Source organism: Macaca mulatta, chromosome X (assembly GCF_049350105.2).
Source record: "Macaca mulatta isolate MMU2019108-1 chromosome X, T2T-MMU8v2.0, whole genome shotgun sequence".
NCBI classification, from domain to species: Eukaryota; Metazoa; Chordata; class Mammalia; order Primates; family Cercopithecidae; genus Macaca; species Macaca mulatta.
In genome coordinates this window covers 80,851,190-80,865,581 of record NC_133426.1, presented here as the reverse complement: position 1 = coordinate 80,865,581, position 14,392 = coordinate 80,851,190, and the positions used below count along the sequence as shown (strand labels likewise).

The 14,392-nt window shown below is 41.9% G+C and overlaps 1 long non-coding RNA gene and 2 other non-coding genes across 4 annotated transcripts in view; all 3 read left to right on the top strand.

Moving 5' to 3' along the window:
* The window catches only part of LOC106995248 (uncharacterized), a 44,739-nt gene that overhangs the window by 5,340 nt on the left and 25,007 nt on the right, over window positions 1-14,392 (top strand). For both annotated transcript variants that reach the window (XR_013413126.1, XR_013413127.1), the window contains exons 2-4: window positions 7,578-7,724; window positions 8,339-8,493; window positions 8,927-10,235. This is a non-coding gene — a long non-coding RNA (uncharacterized LOC106995248). The remainder of the gene's footprint in view (window positions 1-7,577; window positions 7,725-8,338; window positions 8,494-8,926; window positions 10,236-14,392) is intronic.
* Window positions 1,763-1,834, top strand: MIR374A (microRNA mir-374a). Its single transcript, NR_032496.1, has one exon. It is a non-coding gene; the product is annotated as a microRNA mir-374a (primary transcript).
* Window positions 1,913-2,018, top strand: MIR545 (microRNA mir-545). The gene has a single exon (NR_032596.1). It is a non-coding gene; the product is annotated as a microRNA mir-545 (primary transcript).

Sequence of the window (14,392 nt, the reverse complement as noted above, 5' to 3'; positions counted from 1 at the left end):
TGGCCTGAGGGAGGATATAGGCAGGTAGTGAAATGTCCACATTTATGCATACTGTTAAATGCTTTGGGGATGTGAAATGCATTAAGGAACACACTAGCATGTGAGAAGGCACCAGGAGTTGTCTAATTGGCAGAAAGGAACAGTGTACAGGCAAGAGCAGTGTAATAACTTTAGGGGAAAATAATATGTTAAGCTTATTAAATAACAGCCTCATAGAGACATTGGGTCCCAAAACAGTGATCTCAGTATAACTGTCAACAACTTGCTGATGTTTTCAGCCCTATTTGCTGGTCAGAGACAAAAAAGCCATTAAAAACCTAGGTATTATTAGGCGGGGCGCGGTGGCTCAAGCCTGTAATCCCAGCACTTTGGGAGGCCGAGACGGGCGGATCACGAGGTCAGGAGATCGAGACCATCCTGGCTAACACGGTGAAACCCCGTCTCTACTAAAAAATACAAAAAACTAGCCGGGTATGGTGGCGGGTGCCTGTAGTCCCAGCTACTTGGGAGGCTGAGGCAGGAGAATGGCGTGAACCCGGGAGGCGGAGCTTGCAGTGAGCTGAGATCCGGCCATTGCACTCCAGCCTGGGCGGCAGAGCCAGACTCCGTCTCAAAAAAAAAAAAAAAAAACCTAGGTATTATTAAGAAAGGTATGAGACACAGAAAAATGCCATTCTATCTTTGTGTAAAACTGTTACAGTGGTAATAACTATTACAGTGGTAATCTTACCTCAAGGAGTCTGTTATTATCACTCACACGATTTTGAAAAGGGAGTGGGCAGAGTGTGTTACCTCTCTGTTTCATTTTTCTTGTTTATAATACATAGGTGAATTAGATATTCTCAAAGGTCTTGGAGGGGTCTAATTCTGGTTTCCTGAAACTGAATGTTATTTCTACTTTAGAGAATCTGTTTAATTATGTTTATTAAATAAACTATTCTAACATTCCTTTTTTTTTTGAGACGGAGTCTTGCTCTGTAGCCCGGGCTGGAGTGCAGTGGCCGGATCTCAGCTCACTGCAAGCTCCGCCTCCCGGGTTTACGCCATTCTCCTGCCTCAGCCTCCGGAGTAGCTGGGACTACAGGCGCCCGCCACCTCGCCCGGCTAGTTTTTTGTATTTTTAGTAGAGACGGGGTTTCACGGTGTTAGCCAGGATGGTCTCGATCTCCTGACCTCGTGATCCGCCCGTCTCGGCCTCCCAAAGTGCTGGGATTACAGGCTTGAGCCACCGCGCCCGGCCTATTCTAACATTCCTACTCTGATCTGTATATTATCTATTTTGTATTTAATAGCATTCTAACTTTTTTTTTTTTCAGTAAAGGATGAGGATTATTGGATTTAGAAGTGCCAAATGAGCTGTTACTTATTGCTTTTTGCTATCCAGTTACACTGGGTTAATCTAGTTAGTTGTAAGCTCCCATTTTTCAGCATTTTGCTAGCTGTAGATATTAAACCAGGCTCATGTGAGTAGTAGGGTGGGGAGGTTAAGAGGAGTATATAAGCAAAAAGGGAAAAAACCCCCCTCATGTTTTAGAAGAGGGGGTTGAGAAGTTCCTTTATTGGAAGTCTGTACACGGAAGTCCCATTTTACATCATGCCAGTGTCTAGTTCCCAATTCCATCTATGGCCAGGGGTTAGGGAAAGCCTGAATATTTGAAATAACCAAAAAACATTTAACCTTTGATTTCTATAATTTGTTCTTCCCCTGTCTTGATGTTACAGCCAGCAGCAGCCTGGAGCAGCACCCTCTGGGAAGAAATTTTACATCGGCCATTATAATACAACCTGATAAGTGTTACAGCACTTATCAGATTGTATTGTAATTGTCTGTGTATGTATGCCTGTCTCTCTTCCTGTTATTAGTTAGACTGTGAGCTCCTTGAGGGCAAGGAAGGTGTCTTCATCTCCAGAGCCCAGCCTGGCACATTAGTAGGCCTCAGTAAATGTTTATTAGATGAATAAATGAATGACTCATCAGCAAACATTTATTGTGTGCCTGCTAAAGTGAGCTCCACAGGCTCTGGACTGTCAACTGTTTCTTCAAAAAGCATGTGGTCAGAAACTTGATATTTTTGTATATGTCTTCCTAAGAGTTTCTCATGAGACAATGCCATTTTTGTGTTTGGATTTCAGTCCTTGATATTTACAGATGTTGCAACTGTTGCTATTGCTGACACTTGCTTTCTTGGTGGGACTTGAGTGATAACTGTTAGATGGGGGCCTCATCCTCAGGGCCCAGGTAATCATCCAAATAGTCCAAATAGTATTCTTAGATAGGACTTTGCTCTTTCTTTCTTTCTTTCTTTCTTTCTTTCTTTCTTTCTTTCTTTCTTTCTTTCTTTCTTTCTTTGTTTCTTTCTCTCTCTCTCTCTCTCTCTCTCTCTCTTTCTTTCTTTCTTTCTTTCTTTCTTTCTCTGTCTTTCTTTCTTTCCTTCCTTCCTTCCTTCCTTCCTTCCTTCCTTCCTTCCTTCCTTCCTTCCTTCTTTCTTTCTAAGAGACAGGTTCTCACTCTGTTGCTCAGGCTGGAGTGCAATGGCGCGATCACAGGTCACTGCAGCCTCGAACTCCTAGGCTCAGGTGATCCTTCCACCTCAGCGTTCTGAGTTAGGACTACAGGTGTGCGCCACCACCCCTGGCTAATGTTTGTATTTTTCATAGAGACGGGGTCTCGTTATGGTGCCCAGGCTGTTCTCGAATTCTCGAATTCCTGGACTCAAGCGATCTACCTTCCTCAGCCTCCCAGAATACTGGGATTACGGGTGTGAGCCACAGCACCCAACCAGACTCCATATTCTAAGCCAAGGGTGGGCAAACTTTATTGCCAATGGGCTACCTGTTTTGCAAATACAGTTCTATATTGGAACACAGCCACGTTCATTCACTGATGTTTTACCTGGGGCCGCTTTTGCATCCCAATGGCACAGTTAAGTAGCTACTAGGGTGGTGCAAAAGTAGTTGCTGTTTTTGCCATTCAATATATTGGAGACATTGTGGCCCACAAAGCCTTTGTAGAAAAAGATTGCTGTGCCTACTCTGGATCATCACTCGACAGTGATGGTTTCATTCCTCATTCCATTCACCAGACCAGAAATTCATATTTATTTACTTCATTTGTCATTGCTTATGACAAGTCTTTTTCCTCTTTTACAGATAAACCAGCTAAGACATGTTTTAAAGTAGGAAATTATAAGACCTCCCCCAGGGTCCTGCAGTCAGTCAGTTATAATCTGTCCTTCAACATCAAGCTTTGAACCTCTACTCTAGAAATACCTTTTATTGTATTCAAACTTGAAACACATGGACATAGCATGCTTTGGTGCCTTCGCCCTTGTTCCTCTCCTTCCTACACAGTTCTTTGCAATGAGAATATGGGAAATAAGGACTTAATGTGGGATAAGGCAGAAAGGTAAGCTGAGGCAAATGTTTAGAGGTTCCTAACACTAATTTTTAAATGAAGAAGTGGGGTGTCTGAAATATTCATTTATTTAGACATATACAGGTAGTGAGCCTAGACTTCCAAGAGCTTAGAGCACCTCCCCTTGTGCCTCCCCAACTTTACATGTACTATCTTGGTAACCTGCCTATGAATACATTTTGATTCATTTCACTTCATTAAAAAGTCGGAGAGCTCAAAGTCATATTTGAGAAAGCTAAATTTAAAACAAAATGGAGGAAACATTGAATAGGCTCATCTTGTTGGATAGTATCATCCTAGGAATAAAATAAAATAGAAGGAAAAGTCTTACAGCCATATTGTTAAAGCTGCTTGCTGGATTTTTCCCAAAATTTTATTGTGAAAGTTGTCAAACATACATACAGAAAAGTTGAAAGAATTGTATGGTGAAAAGCTATGTACCCAACACCTAGATTTTATAATTAACATTTCACTATACAGTCATGTGTTGCTTAAAGACAGGATGTGTTCTGAGTAATGGATCATTAAGTGATTTTGTTGTTGTGTGAACATCATAGGGGGGTGTACTTATACAAACCTAGATGGTATAGCTTACTACACACCTAGGCTATATGGTATAGCCTATTCCTCCTAGGCTACAAACCTGTACAGCATGTTGCTGTATTGAATACTGTAGGCATTTGGAACACAACGGTAAGTATTTGTATATCCAAACATATCTAACATAGAGAGGGTACAGTAAAAACATGGTGTTATTATCTTATGGGACCACCATTGTATATGCGCCTGTGACTGAAATGTTACTATAAGATTCAGGACTGTTTGCGTTATCACATTAACTCATCTTTGTTGAATAGGTTTTAAAAATCTGTCTGTCGTCCATGTTAATGTCATCTGTATCTGACCCATCATGGTGCTGAAAAAGTTTGTTTTCATTCTTATTTGTGTCTTCTAAGTTGGCATGAATACCAGCACAGCACAACTATGTGTAAGCAGATCTGTGTAGGAATGAGAGTCTCAGGGAGAGAATCCACGTTGTTTCTGAAAGAAAATGGCTATAGCTCACTGTTGTTTACTGGAAATAGTAGGGGGAAGGAAAGGTGGAAGTCCAGGTCCAGTGTCATATACTGCCTTGCACCTTACTCACTTCTCTGCCTTTAGGGTAGGTGGTTTTCTGAGCAGCTTCTGCTTGGTTCTTTCCTTTAAGGCTTGCTAAAGGAGAAACAACAATGTCATATTGAAATGCCAATGAGGCAATATTTAGCATTAGAATAACTCTTTGGAATTCTAGCAAATGGATTTTTAGTTTGGGCTACTGTCTAATAGTATTCTTTGAGCCTTTTCTGTTAGCAACAGCTGCAGTTTCAGTTAGGAAGCACCATGAAATTTTGTTTGTCTTTATCCATGGACATGATAATGGTCAATGTTACCTGTTTGTGTCTATCTCCTTTGATTTAAACTCAAGGGTAGAGACTGTTTTACTGATCTTTGCACATCTCTTACACTGTAAAGTTTGTATTCATTTATAGGGATATACCCCCAAATATATGTTTAACAATATTAAAAAAAAGATTTAGATATGGGCATATTCACGGTGTTTATAACAGTAAATAATGGAAAAACTTACCTAGTCATGAATAGGAACTTGGTTAAATACATTTTGGTGTATTCATGTAATGGCACAACATAGCCATTAAAAATAAAAATAGTCTTGAAGATAAATATTTGACTTAGAAAGATGTATAGAGCATATTAATTGAAAAAGGGCTAAAGAGAAACAGTATAGTTTCATCTAATCATTGTAAAATAAGAATTCATGTTTGTGCATGTATATGAAAGTTGTTGGAAGAACGTACCCCAAGTGTTAAACTTTTCTGGGATTCTGGCTGATTTTTTTTTTTTTTTTTTTTTTTTTTTTTTTTATGAGATGGAGTCTCGCTCTGTTGCCAGGCTGGAGTGCAGTGGCATGATTGTGGCTCACTGCAACCTCTGACTCCCTGGTTCAAGCGATTCTCTTGCCTCAGCCTCCCGAGTGGGATTACAGGCATGCGCCACCACGTCCAGCTAATTTTTGTATTTTTAGTAGAGACGAGGTTTCACCATGTTGGCCAGGATGGTCTCGATCTCCTGACCTCGTGATCCGCCGGCTTCCGCCCCCCAAACTGCTGGGATTACAGGCGTGAGCCACTGCGCCCGGCCTCTGGCTGATTTTTACATTCTTTGCCTAATATAGTTCCGGATTTTTTTTTTTTTTTTTGCAGTGTTCATCTATGACTATCAAAGCTAGAGACACATTGAAACTATTTCCATTTTGAAACTGTTGACTTGAACAGAAGTGGAATAAGTGGGGGTGGTGAGGGGTTCTGGAAACTGGAGAAATTTAGTTCGGAAAAGAGCTGGGTGGGGTGGGGGAAGGGAATGGTGGAAATAAGATCGCTCTCTTCAGAGGAAGGCACTAACTACCACCTACCCTTAGATTCCTGGCTCCTTAGTGCAGGCATTTTCTGGATCAGTGTTTACACCTACCATTTATTTCCCAATTAGGCCCTCTACACATTCCTTTTCTACCCTTGTCCCTCTGGGCTTTAAAGCTACAATAATTGCTAGTAGCAGCAGCTACTTATGAATATGCAAGTCTTGCTCTAGTAAATGGTAGCCTTAGTTGCTCCAATAAAGAGATGGCTCAAACCTATCAAGGCTCCTGCTTCCCCTCTCCTCTCAGCTAGGCAGCACCAGTCTTCCTTATCTATGGTGGGAGAACTTTCTGCCTTGGTCTCATGGTCACTAGTAGATGAGAGGACAGATTCTTTCTGGCTGGTGGTAGGTAAAACAGTTAAAAATGAGTCCTGGGTAACTGCTCCTTGGGTCTTCCAGGGGTTTGAGTTGAGGGTTGCCCGCATCTCACTGAGTAACAGGAAACTTAGCAGTATTGACTTGTGCTGCCAGCATATAATGATAACAGTAACCTGGGCTTTGGGCCATTGCTGAATTGCCAGATTTCTGGGTTATTTTTCATGCTAAGCAGCTAGGGACTGAGAAACTTACAGGCAATAGGCTGCTCCTTAGAAAGGACCCCTTGGCCAGGCAGGGTGGCTCACGCCTGTAATCCCAGCACTTTGGGAAGCTGAGGTGGGTGGATCACCTGAGGTCAGGAGTTTGAGACCGGCCTGGCCAAGATGGTAAAACCCCATCTACTAAAAACACAAAAATTAGCCAGGCGCGGTGGCGGGCGCCTGTAATCCCAGCTACTCGGCAGGCTGAGGCAGGAGAATCACTTGAACCTGGGAGACTGAGGTTGCAGTGCTTGAACCCAGGAGGCAGAGGTTGCAGTGACCGAGATCACACCACTGCACTCTAGCCTGGGCGACAGAGCAAGACTCTGTTTCAAAAAAAAGAAAGAATGAAAGGACTCCTTGATGGTCTTTGGCTTGTGTCTCATGACTCAGAGCCTGTTACTCCAGTGGTTGATTCTTGGAGGTAGGGGCATAGCCACTGGTCTGCCTAGTTTTTGTGGTCCTATTGATAACCCAGACAGCTGGGTGAGGGAGCAGATAATGTTCAATTCCTTTTCACTTAAGGTAAGGTGAGTGGTGGTGGGAGTTGAGATTGTAAATGATAGGGTCTTGGTCCAAGAGCCCAGAGTTTTGTAACCTTTTCCTATCAGTGTGAAAACCAGATGCCATCTGATGACTAGATGAAGGTTTCATTCACCTTTTGCAGGCTGTTTTGGTCAGGACTAAAGAATATAGGTTCATTAACTGCCAGACACAGAAGGGCCACTAAGGGGTCAAGTTTACCCCCTTATTCACGGCGATATTGAAGTCTAAAGAGGGGAAGAACTTGAAGGAAACTACGAAGATAAGCATTAGAGTTCACATCTGGGTACTAACACTTTGGTGTAGTCATTGGTACCTCTGTACCCAGTTCTCTCATTTAAAATAAAGGCAGGAATCCTTACTAATAATCGTAGACCTTGTAACTGCCTTTGCCAGATAATATAATTGTGATGCTAAGTGTGAATGCTTAGCAAGAGTAAAATCTGAGATCCATGGTGTGACTGGCTGGATAACTTGACTAAGGTGGTAAAAATAAAATTAAAGCTAGATCTCAAACCTTGACTGTTCCATCTTATGTTTGTTTCTTTCTTCTCCCTGTCCTATAGGTGATGCCACATGCAATCAGAAACTATGCCACTGGTGAAGAGGTATATTGAGCCCTGCCTGGTTAACCTCCAGTGAGGTTATCAGAGAATTGGGAGAGGCTCAAACCAGCATCCTGCACCTAGTTATCAAACCATTGTGAAGTCTTGGTAAGTGGCCAGTGGCTTTGGTGGGCTTGCTCAGTTAGTGGGATGGGGTAGGGTAAGGGTGCTTAATAGGCACTAAGCAATTACTGGATATTTTCACATTATGATATGAAAAAAAGTCTTAAAATATTCAGGCTGTGCTACAGAATAAAGAATCTAACCTCTTTTTTCCCTATCGTCCCATTTTTACAGATGGGGGAATTAGAAATTGCCCAAGATTATATGAGGCCACAGTAGATGGCACAAATTGCCCAAGATTATAGCTAGTTGGCATAGAAAATGGATTTGAGTCCAAGTCAGTACTGTGTCTTCTACTCAGTGCTTCATCTAGGTTCTATCAAATCCAAGGAAGCCATGTGAGACAGAAATGTTTTTATTTCACAGTAAAAGATTTTTTTTCTTTTCTTTTTTTTTTTAAATAGAGATGGGGGTCTCACTATGTTGCCCAGGCTGGTCTTGAACTCCTGGGCTCAAGTGATCCACACACCTTGGACTCATTTCACACTAAAAGATTTCTGTAATAGCTCCTGAGATTTTACTCCTCTGATGTTGGAAATGTCCATGGTGTGAAGTTTTATTATGCATAAAATCACCTGGGGTGCTTGTTAAACATGCAGATTCCTGGATGGCCAGAAAACTTCTCATTGGTCAAGAGCAACATTAAGATCTGCCTGTTACTCGTACTGATGCTTCCTGCCCAGCAAGTTCATCAGAGGAAGAGGATGAATTACGGTTGCCATGGATGTCCTTGTGAGGCAGTTGGGAAGCCTTGGTAAGTTGCCAGTGGCTTGGGGTTCCCCAGTTGGTGGTAGAAAAGAGAAGGGAAATAGGTTATGATCTCGCCCTTTCTAACTTTCTAGCTTTATTAAGTACTTACTAAATGCCAGAGACTGTTGCAGATATTAACAAAGTCTTGCCAGGGAACTTTCATTCTTGTGAAGTTAGACAAAGGGATAAGTAACCAGTAAATGTATAATGTATCATAAGTGTTATATCAATTGTTTTTTCCCATTATGATGTAAAAAATTGCACTTAAAAATGATTAGGTTAAACTAAGCAACATCTTGTGTTTTTCTCCCTTCTTCCCATTCTCCCTTTTAATACCTGCCACAGTTGCTCAATGCAATGGAGGCTGACCAAGCTGAGTGTCAGGAAGGTCATAGATGATGCAAACAGTCTTTTTTCTTTTTGTTACTTCTCACTAGGCTGGATTGTGAAGGATATTTGAAAAGTATTTTAGAGTCCACCAGATCCTCCATGTGAATGACCATGCAGCAAAAGAAGGAGGGTCCTGTCAGTGATTAAGGTAACATAGTGATGAAGGTAAGTAGGGGAAGAGAGGCTTACTTTGCCCTGATTCTTGTCAGGGAGACTCTTAGAACTGCCATTTCCAGAGCATAAGTGACAGGCCAGCACTTTCAAAGCCTGCAACTTATTCTATAATATATCCTTCTTAAAACAATTCATGTAGATTATATGCTTACCCAGTCTGTGATCACTCCTGCAGATCAGAAGAACTGAAATATAGGTGACATAGGCTCTTGCTTTTGTAAATATTTTGTTGAAACACAGTTGTGTTCATTCATTATTGTCGATGGCAGCTTTCATGCTACAGCAGAGATGAGTAGTTGGGAGAGAAACCATATGGACCATGGAATTTGAAATATTACTGTCTGGCCCTTCACAGAAAGTTTGCCAATTCGTGGCATAGATTAAATAAATGTACTATGTCTACAAATCCTCCTCTCCCCATTTTCCTTTCAATGGGACTTGCATTTGCAGTTGATCCTAGAACATATGGAATCTCATAGTAATCAGCTTGCTTCTGAATTTCTTCCCACTCAAATTAAGCTCACCTAGAAAGCACATTCACAAATTGGGCTACATATACAGAAGGAACTATGTTTTATATGCCTCATCGTAGTCAACTCATTTATCCTATATGTATGGTTCCCCCATTTTTTCCTTCTTTTCAGGGGTGACTTTTAAACTTGAGCCATTCATGAGTATCCAAAAAGTTACAACTTATGTTTTCTAATTAAGACTTTATCCTTATTTTAGTATACTTACCCTCCCTGGCTTTTTTGCATATTTCTGCAGATGTCTTGACCTTTCTGGGGAATAAGCCCCCTTAGAAGATTAATTTTCTGTAGTTCTCTATTGAGGAAATACATGACATTTAGCTTTTTAATAATTTGATGCCATTCATTGAGCACCTACTGTGTGCTTTATGTACCCTGTCTCATTGAATTTTTACAGAAAACTGGAAGAGTTAGTTTTGTGTTATTACTACCTCCATCTCAAAGATGAGTCTTGGAAAGTTTAAGTAACTTTAGGTTACATTGTAATCAGTGGCAGAACTGGGACTTAAGAACATAATTCATGTTTGCATTTTCTTTTCTTTCTCTTTTTTTTAAAAATTTTTTTAAAAGAGAGAGCATCTCACTCACTATGTTGCCCAGGCTGGTCTTGAACTCCTGGGCTTAAGCAATTCTCCCACCTCCGCCTCCCAAAGTGTTAGGATTATAGGCATGAGCCCTCATGCCCACCCCTTGCGTTTTCTATTTAAGTGGTCTTGAAGTTTGTTTTTTTTTTCCCCTTTTTAAATCTTGGAATTTGGCCTTTAGTAAGCATAGAATAGCAAAGTGTAATACCTGAACTGGGGAAAAAAGTCCTTGAATTCTTTAGGAAAGACTTAGTTGATGGGTACAAAGTGAAATGCTCACTGGAACCGGGAATCAGAATCCAGTTCTGCTCACCTATCCCTACATACCCTTCTTCCCTCTGCCCTGGCGTATCATGGTTGATGTACATATCAATGATCATCCCTTCTATAATCCCACTTAACAACTTAGAAGTTAATTGATAATACTCTTCTGGCTTAAAACCCTTCTTCTCTGGGCAGGTGTGGTGGCTCCTACATTATCCCAGCACTTTGGGAGGCCGAGGTGGGAGGATTGCGTGAGCCCAGGAGTTTGAGACCAGCCTGGGTAACATAGCAAGACCCTGTCTCTACAAAAAAATTAAAAAGTAGGGGGCATGATGGTGTTCAGGCCTGTAATCCCAGCATTTGGGGAGGCCAAGGCGGGTGAATCATGAGGTCAAGAGATCAAGACCATCCTGGCCAACATGGTGAAACCTCGTCTGTACTAATACTACAAAAATTAGCCGGGCGTGGTAGCAGGCACCTGTAGTCCCAGCTATGGGAGGCTGAGGCAGGAGAATCATGTGAACCTGGGAGACGGAGGTTGCAGAGAGCTGAGATCGCACCACTGTACTCCAGCCTGGTGACAGAGCAAGACTCTGTCTCAAAAAAAAAAGAAACATCCAGATGTCCTCTTACTGGAAGGGCATCATAGTTTATCCTGCACCTGACACTAATATACCTACTCTGGGAATTCTTCTACCTACAACTATTTATCTGATCCCATCAGGTATTAAAGTTCTAAAAGTTAACAGAATTCTTAAAGGTTCCCAATCCCTCCCAGAAACCCCATCATCTCAAAGTCACTAGCTATTAAAAGAAGCAAAAAAAAAAAAAAAAAAAAGTGGCTCCTGACCTAGTCTCTTTGAGTGTGAAGACCTATTTACTATATAAAGCTGTCACCTGCCTTGAAAAGATTAAGACAGCAAGAAAGTTCTTAGAAAGTGGGTATGTGGCTGGCCTCAGATAAGGAGAAATTGTTGAGAAGAAGGAGTTGGGTTTTTTTGTCTTTTTTTGTTTCTTGTTTTTGAGACAGGGTCTCGCTGTATCTCCCAGGTTGGAGTGCAATGGTGCGATCACAGCTCACTGCAGCCTCAACCCCCCAGACTCAAATAATCCTCCCTCCTCAGCCTCCCAAGTAGCTAGGACTACAGGATGCACCACCATGCCTATTGTTTCTATAGCAGGGTCTTATAATATGGCAGACACGGTGGCCTCCCACAGAGAAATGAGCCATAAAAGGGCCCTGTAAAAGCAAGGATGGCTCATTGTTTTAAGACAGCCAAATGTATGGCACTTGGAGAATTTCAAAGAGTAGAAGGCCTTCTTGATTGCACTCCCCTTTAACAGGCTTGCCTCTTATGGGGCTATGTGTAGCATTGAAGTGGTTCACAAGTGAAAATGGTTATGCGTAGTGTGTCAGCCCCACCCTAAGCTCCCAGAGCCTCCATTCTGAGTACAGAGGTCAGTTTTCTTCTCGGGACAGGCCAAGGATGATGGGGTTTTCATTTCTCTCCTGATCCATGGCAAAGCATTCCTAAACTAGGCACTGGAAGTCTTGGTAACTGGAAAGAGACATTCACCAAGATGAGGAAGGCCAAAGCCAAGTGCCTTATATAGTCCCTAGAAAGCATTCCATTTTATGGAGCAATTTTTGGTCTCTCTCTTTTTTTTTTTTTTTTGTGAGATAGTGACTCAGGCTGGAGTGCAATGATACATTCACTGCTCATTGCAGCCTCAACTTCCTGTGCTCAGGTGATCCTCTCACTTCAACTTCCCGAGTGGTTGGGACTACAAGCGTGCGCCACCATGCCCAGCTAATTTTTTGTATTTTTTGTAGAGATGGGGTTTTCCCATGTTGCCCAGGCTGGTCGCAAACTTCTGGACTCAGGCAATCCACCTGCCTTTGCCTCCCAAAATCCTGGGATTACAGGTATAAGCCACCGTGCCTAGCTCTGGTCTCCTTTCTTAATCCTGTTGAATAAGCAAGATTTTTTATCTGAACCCTCCTTTTACTCTTCTTTCTGTTCTTCCATGATCACTTTGTCCATCTTCCTCTTTGTCATAGGCATGTCCTGTTTCTAATTCCCTTTCTCTTTTCTTTGGTAGGCTAGCCTTCAAGACTGCATTACACTCCCCAACTTAAAATCTTTTGATAGCCTAGGCAGCTCGGTTATCCCCAACTTAAAGTCTTTTTGTTGTAGCTGTATGGCATTTATCTAGGGCATGGGGTACACATAGTAGGTTTCTCTTCTTTTTTAACGTATTTATTATTTTTATGCATGTAAAGAGTTTATTGTTGGCCAGGCGTGGTGGCTCATGCCTGTAATCCCAGCACTTTGGGAGGCGAGGCAGGAGGTCAGGAGTTTGAGAGCAGCCTGGCCAACATGATGAAACCCCGTCTCTACTAAAAATACAAAAATTAGTGGGACAGCGTGGCTCATGCCTGTAATTGCAGCTACTCGGGAGGCTGAAGCAGGAGAATCACTTGAGCCCAGAAGGTGGAGGTTACAGTGAGCTGAGATCGTGCCATTGCACTCCAGCCTGGGTGACAGAGGGAAACTCTGTCTCAAAATCAACAACAACAAAAAAAAGTTTAAAAATTGGAAACCACCAAAAAGTAGTATTAAGAGGAAAAGAAAAATTACTCATAATCCCAGAATGCAGTCATGTGCTATTTTTAGTCTTATTTTATTCAGCCATTTTTCTCTTTACACAAACTTTTTTTTTTTTTTTTTTTGAGATGGAGTCTCACTCAGTTGCCTGAGCTAGAGTGCAGTGGCACGATCTTGGCTCACTGCAACCTCTGCCTCCGGGGTTCAAGCAATTCTGCTTCAGCCTCCTGAGTAGCTGGGACTACAGGCGCCCGCCATTACACTCAGCTAATTTTTTGTATTTTTAGTAGAGATGGGGTTTCACCATGTTTGCCAGGCTATTCTCGAACTCCTGACTTCGTGATTTGCCCACCTCGGCCACCCGGGATTACGGGCGTGAGCCACTGTGCCCGGCCTACAGGTTTTAAAATTTATTATTATCTAAATATTCATTTTAAATATTAATTTTAGTGTACTTCTTTGATTATTTTCTTTAGAGAAATTTCTGATTTCAGAACCAAGTTTATTAGCTTTCACTGTGTACATTAGCACCATTAAAACTAGCTAGACCCAAGAAGCAGTATTGAATGGGTACCCCTTCTTTACTTTCCTTTGATTCACTCTACTCTGGCGCTCACAGCTAAGTAAGTATGTACAGCAATGGCCTGTCATTATTCTATTATCTTTTGTGCTCTGAAATGTCTTTGTTTTTTCATCTGCTCTCAATACCTCTATGCTCTGACCCTTTGTATATAAGGGTAACCATATTTGTTCTTTCCTGCGAAATAATAATTCTTTTCCTTCCATTCAGAGTAGCTGCCTGACTCATACAATGAATAAAGTCACATAGACTCAAAAGAGTAGAGATGGAGGTCGGATGTGGTGGCTCGTGCCTGTAATCCCAACACTTTGGGAGGCTGAGGTGGGAGGATTGCTTGAGCTTGAGCACAGGAGTTTGAGATCAGTCTGGGCAACGTCGCGAGACCTCATCTCTGCCGAAAAATAAAAATTAGCTGGGTGTGGTGGTGCATGGCTGTGGTCCCATGTAGTCCCAGGTACTTGGGAGGCTGAGGCGGGAGGTCATACATACTTTTTGTTGTTACTGCTTCATCATTGGTTCTGATCACTCAGTGTTCTTTCCTTTACACCACATCATAATACAGTATTCCGACTTGGCAACTTAGCTCAGTTTATTACGAATAGTCTTTAATTAATTTAGTAAATTACTATGAATGAACATTTCATTCGTTCTGCTAGGTGTAGGTTTTGCCAGCTGTTCCATTAAGGGACACTCTATGGCACGGGTTGGCAAACTTCTTTTGTAAAGGGCTAGGTAGTCTCTCTATTCAACTCTGCTGCTGTAGCATGAAAAC